Genomic DNA, 6,135 nt, shown 5'->3' with positions numbered 1-6,135 from the left:
GCCAGCTCTGGAGCCCTGGAGTCAGCTCCCACAGTAACTACGGGGCTCTCCGTCCGCAGGGCCTGGAGGCTCCGGGGCGGGGCCGCTGATCTGCTCAGCTCGGGGCAGGAGCGTCCTTGCTGTCCTGGGCCCTCCCGGCCTCTGCCTGTCCCGGGGAGGCCGGATCCTGGGCTGTGTCCCGGCGCCCTGTGCTCCGGGGCCTGCGCTGTTGGATTCGCGCTCCCGCCCCGCAGCCCCCTCCGCGGAGCCGCCGCCCGAGCCCCTCCGAGCTGCTCCGGTCGGTCCCGCCGTGCGCGCTGCAGCCCTTAGGGAGCTCGGCGCACTCTCCCGGGGCGCAGGTGTCTGTTAGTGTCCCCGGGAGCCCGAGGGCATCCCCGCCCTCCTGGGTCCTGCTCCAACTCCCTGCGAGCCCCTTTCCCTCGGGAAGGTTGGTGCAGCTCCTGCTCCTCCGGGACGGGGCTCTCCTGTCCTGGGGACACTCGCCCCGGCCTCAGCCCGGCTCCTCGCGGGGCCCCTCCCCCTCGGAGGCCTTTTGTTTCTTTATTTCTTTTTCCCCGTCTTCCTACCTTGATAGAAGCGCGGACTCTTCTCACTGTAGCATTCCAGCTGGTCTCTCTTTAAATCTCAGGCCGAATTCATAGATTTTCAGGATAATTTGAAGGTTATCTAGGTAATTTGGTGGGGACAGGTGATTTGGGGACCCTACTCTTCCGCCATCTTGCCCCTCCTCCCCAAAAGTATCTTAAATGCATCAGACAGTTGTTACAAAATAATTGCTGTAAGGGTAATATCCAAGAATAATTGAGAACCCATACTAGTAATCAATGACAAAAGACTTCTTGTCCCCAAAGGTATGATATTCTCATGGCAAAGACAGAAATAAAAAGTCAAGACCTGCACCATGGAGGTTGGTGAACCTCACAGGAGACCCTGACAACAGCAACAATAACCAAATAAGTCAGCCTATAAGTGTAACCCAGGTAGAATTATTATCAAGGTTGAATCAATGGGCTTCTCTAGAGAACTTTAAATCTTTCACTTTCACTTTCAGAACGCTTCTGAAAGAAATGGAGGAAGACACAAAGAGATGGAAAAATATTCCATGTTCATGGATTGGAAGAATTAATATTGTGAAAATGTCATTGTTACCCAGGGCAATTTACACATTTCCACCTGGGCTGCCCATCATTCACTATTTCTTATATTTCACTTGTTCACAGAGTGTTGGGTTCATTTCTGATAAAGAGACATCCTTGGTTGGTACCCCCTGGACTACTTGTAGACACTGTCCATGATTAACGAAGAGGAGAGCACCATCCCTACATCTGTCACATGGACTCTGAGATTCCCAGTGTCCTCATGGATGGAGGGGTGACTGCTAAGATCCTCCGAGGAAACAAGGAGCAATGTCCCTGGGGAGGGAAGGAAATGTTCCAGAGAGTGATTAGAGTTGAGGTGATTTAGAGGCTGGGCTAGGAGTTGGAGAATGTATCCATCTCCTCATACAGCTCTCAGGATTCTCAGTGAGGAACTGTGGGATGGAGGTCACCAGGGTCATAGGTAGGTGATCTAATGAAAAATGTCTTCCTGATAATCAGTGTCCCAGGCCACCCTGCAGACGTTTGTGTGTGATGTCCCAGCATCTGCCCCTTTCAAGATCTCCCAGGTGACTTGCAGGTGATCATGGGGGAGGGATAGAGAAGAAGCTGATTTGCATAAAGCACTTGCTTATCATAGGTCTAGAGTCAAGAAAAGGCCCAGGGACACCCTACTCCAGCCAAAGAGCCTCTGGAGCCCACCTCCAGTGAGGGTCCCCACCATGGCCTGGATGGTGCTTTTTCTCAGGCTACTTGCTCATGGCTCAGGTCAGGGAAATGGACTCTGCATCTGTTGGGGGAACATAAAAGCAGGGCCTCATGTGACCCTTGTCTCCCATAACTATACCTTTCCTCTTCTTGGTTTTAGGAGCAGATTCTCAGATTGTGACCCAGGAGGCATTGCTGTCAGTGTCTCCTGGAGGGATAGTCACATTCGCTTGTGGCCTCAGCTCTGGGTCAGTCACTACAAATAACTACCCCAACTGGTTCCAGCAGACCCCAGGGTGGGCTCCTCGCAGATTATCTATGACACAAACAGCCTCCCCTCTGGGGTCCCTGATCGCTTGCTGGATCCATCTCTGGGAACAAAGCCTCCCTCACCATCACAGGAGTCCAGCCTGAGGACGAGGCTATTACTGTTTTACACGACATGGCAGTGGGAGCAGCTACACTTACCCACAGCATCTCAGATAAGGAGGAAGTGACAAAAACCCCTGGGAACTTGTATCTTGTCCTCGTCATTGAGAAGCTTCTGTGGAGCTTACAGTCAGGTGCATGACAGTGATGCTAAGCACAATGACAGAGACAGATGAGGGGGTGGGCCACAGTCCTGGGGCCATAGCTCTCAAGCTGGGACACAGGCACTAAGGTAGTTAATCCGTTTACTGGTGACAGCAGTAGAGCATATGCCCCCCGGGATGCTGGCATGAAATGGTGCCTCCCTGTAACCCTTTCCTTTCTTAAAGACAATATCCATGGACCCTCTAAACTGTTAGACAAAATGTTTATTAAGGACAAACATTATGTTCTTATTCATTTGGGGAATATAAATAATAGTGAAAGGGAATATAAGGGAAGGGAGAAGAAGTGTGTGGGAAATATCAGAAAGGGAGACAGAACATAAAGACTCCTAACTCTGGGAAACGAACTAGGGGTGGTGGAAGGGGAGGAAGGCGGGGGTGGGTGGGGGTGAATGGGTGACAGGCACTGAGGGGGGCACTTGACGGGATGAGCACTGGGTGTTATTCCGTATGTTGGTAAATTGAACACCAATAAAAAATAAATTTATTATAAAAATATTAATAAATCTTAACATCATTAATACTTTTTTGCTCATAAAACGAGTAGAATAGAAGATGAAGTCCATACAGACAACAGCACACACCATCATGCTATGTTTTAGGAAACATTACATTTATATTTATATTTTCCTTTTTTTAAGATTTTATTTTTCTGGAATGACTACATCCAGCATGGGGCTCAAACCTACAACCGAGATCAGGAATCCCACCCTCCAGTGAGTGAGCCAACAAGGAGCCCCTATAGATGCATATTTATTATTCTAAAGGATTTTATTTCTTTATTCATGAGTGATACACAGAGAAAGGCAGAGACATAGGCAGAGGGAGAAGCAGGCTCACTGTGGGGAGCCTGATGTGGGGCTCGATCCCGGGACTGCAGGATCATGCCCTGAGCCAAAGGCAGACACTTAAACTATGGACCACCTATGCATCCCTAAATGTGTGTTTAAACACAAAAATGATTTTATGTATTTATCTGAAAGAGAGGGATGGGATGAGATAGGGGGAGCTGAGGGACAGGGACAAGCCGACTCCTTGCTGAATAGGTAGCCCAATGCAAGGCTGGATATCAGGATCCCAGCATCACAACTTAAGCTGAAGGCAGATCATTAACCACCTGAGCCACCCAGGCATCACAATTATTAAAAATAATTTTTAAACTCAATTTGTCAACGTATACCACCAACATATATCACCAACACATCCCTTCAATGCCGTCCTTAGTGCCCATCACCTAGTCAGCCCATCCCCCACCCACCTCCCCTTCTGCAACCCTGTTTGTTTCCCAGAGTCAGGAGCCTCTTATGGTTTGTCTTCCTCTCAAACTTTCCCCCACTCAGTTTTCCTCCTTTCCATTATGGTCCTGCTCGCTATTTCTTTTTTTATTTTTCTTTTTTATTTTATTATTATTATTTTTTATAATAAATTTATTTTTTATTGGTGTTCAATTTGCCAACATACAAAATAACACCCAGTGCTCATTCCCTCAAGTGCCCCCCTCAGTGCCCATCACCCATTCACCCGCACCCCCCACCCTCTTCCCCTTCCACCACCCCTAGTTCGTTTACCAGAGTTAGGAGAGTCTATGTTCTGTCTCCCTTTCTGATATTTCCCACTCATTTTTTCTCCTTTCTCCTTTATTCCCTTTCACTATTATTTATATTCCCCAAATGAATGAGAACATATAATGTTTGTCCTTCTCCGATTGACTTACTTCACTCAGCATAATACCCTCCAGTTTCATCCATGTTGAAGCAAATGGTGGGTATTTGTCGTTTCTAATGGCTGAGTAATATTCCATTGTATACATAGACCACAGCTTCTTTTTTTTTATTTATTTATGATAGTCACAGAGAGAGAGAGAGAGAGAGAGAGAGGCGCAGAGACATAGGCAGAGGGAGAAGCAGGCTCCATGCTGGGAGCTCGATGTGGGATTCGATCCTGGGTCTCCAGGATCGCGCCCTGGGCCAAAGGCAGGCGCCAAACCGCTGCGCCACCCAGGGATCCCCACATCTTCTTTATCCATTCATCTTTCGATGGACACCGAGGCTCCTTCCACAGTTTGGCTACTGTGGACATTGCTGCTAGAAACATCGGGGTGCAGGTGTCCCGGCGTTTCATTGCATTTCATTTATTTATTCATGAGAGACACACACACACAGAGAAGCAGAGACACAGGCAGAGGGAGAAGCGGGCTCCATGCAGGGAGCCCAACATGGGACTAGATCCTGGGATTCCAGGATCATTCCCTGGGCTGAAGGCGACGCTAAACCGCTGAGCCACCCAGGGATCCTTGGGAACTTTAAATCTTGAGCTTGCTTCAAGCGCATTATGTCCTAGTAATGAAACCAGGGACAAGGCAGATGCAACTCCACTGTCAGGGAATTCTGAAACACACTGTGACATAAATATTCCAGTTAGCTGTCTAACTGAGAGCACTGATGCCCTGGAAAAAATGAATGGCTTAACGCCACAGAGCTGACCTGCTCATTCTACTGCTCTGGGCGTGATCACAAGGATCCAAATGCAAATGTCAGAGACCCTTCCAGGAGGGCTGGGGTGTGTGATATGGGCTGGGGGTGCACGGCGTCTGAGGCCAGCAGTGGGCGCTGCTGGGCTGCTCCTGAGGACTCAGGGTCTGGGGGAGGAAGACCAGGAAAGTCTATCACAAAAAAAAAAAAAAAAAAAAAAAGGAAAGTCTATCACTGGCTCCTGCACACTAGAGCAAGCAGGGTCCTCACTGTGGGTGACTTTCCTGCACCTGCAGCCCTGGAGCCACAAGAGCTCTCAGCTCTGAATCACACAGCCCCCATATTTCCTCTTCCACCGCATCATGGAGTAACCTGTCCAGACATTATTTTCTTGGAAGGTAGATGGACAGGACAATCATACAATAAATATATATGTATTTGTTTCATGAACTCGAACTGCAATGTTCCCTGGGGAAAGTATAGGACTCTTCAGGGAAGGGACTGTCCCAATGTCAACAATCAGATCACAGCAGGCAGAGCTCAGTGGCTTCTCTACCATGGCCTGGATCCTCTCTTCACCTCCCCACTGATTGAACAGGGAGTTTCCCCTAGGGGAAAGAGAAAGGGTCAGGACAGGAGAGGAAATGGCTCTGCTTCTTGCTCCTGTCATCTGGGTACTGAAGGCATGTGGTGGTCATCAATTCTTTGTGCCAACATCTGACCTACCTTCCAGGGTCCTGGGTCCAATTAGACTGGTTCTGTCACCCACAGTGTTTAAGTCTTTGTTGAAAAAATGGTTTAAAATATATATTAAAACAAAATTCATATATTCTAAACTTATTTTATCATTCTAGCAAATCACGGGAGGAAGCACAACACAACAGAAGTGTATCAGATTTAAATTGCTGGGAGTTATCATCACAGAATTGACTCAAAATCTGAGATACTAGAATCCATTTGACACTGGGTAAAATTGGCCTTGATCACCAGGGAGGATTGGGGCTGAGACTAGTTGTGTGCAGTCTCTCAGTGATGAGGCACATGGAATGAGGGGAGCAGATGTGAAGAGGCACTGAGCCATGCATCAGATGCCCCAACCCGGGTAGAGCCCCCGAGCTACCAGTGCTGGTTCTCTGACACCCTGTGGGAGAGAACAGTGATGTGACAGGATGCACCATAGGGGACACAGTGATCTCTAGAGCGTCCTGGTCAGCCTGCATCAGCATGTCCTCTCATAAGTACAAGCACTGCCCAGAGGAAGCTCCC

The 6,135-nt window shown here is 48.6% G+C and overlaps 1 pseudogene; it reads left to right on the top strand.

Annotated features, from left to right (window-relative positions):
- The first annotated feature begins 1,810 nt into the window (after positions 1–1,810).
- LOC129508305 (immunoglobulin lambda variable 8-61-like) lies at positions 1,811–2,291 on the top strand (annotated as a pseudogene).
- The last annotated feature ends 3,844 nt before the right edge of the window (positions 2,292–6,135 follow it).

This window comes from Nyctereutes procyonoides, unplaced genomic scaffold (genome assembly GCF_905146905.1).
Source record: "Nyctereutes procyonoides isolate TBG_1078 unplaced genomic scaffold, NYPRO_anot_genome, whole genome shotgun sequence".
Taxonomy (NCBI): domain Eukaryota; kingdom Metazoa; phylum Chordata; class Mammalia; order Carnivora; family Canidae; genus Nyctereutes; species Nyctereutes procyonoides.
This window is presented reverse-complemented; position numbering and strand designations above follow the sequence as displayed.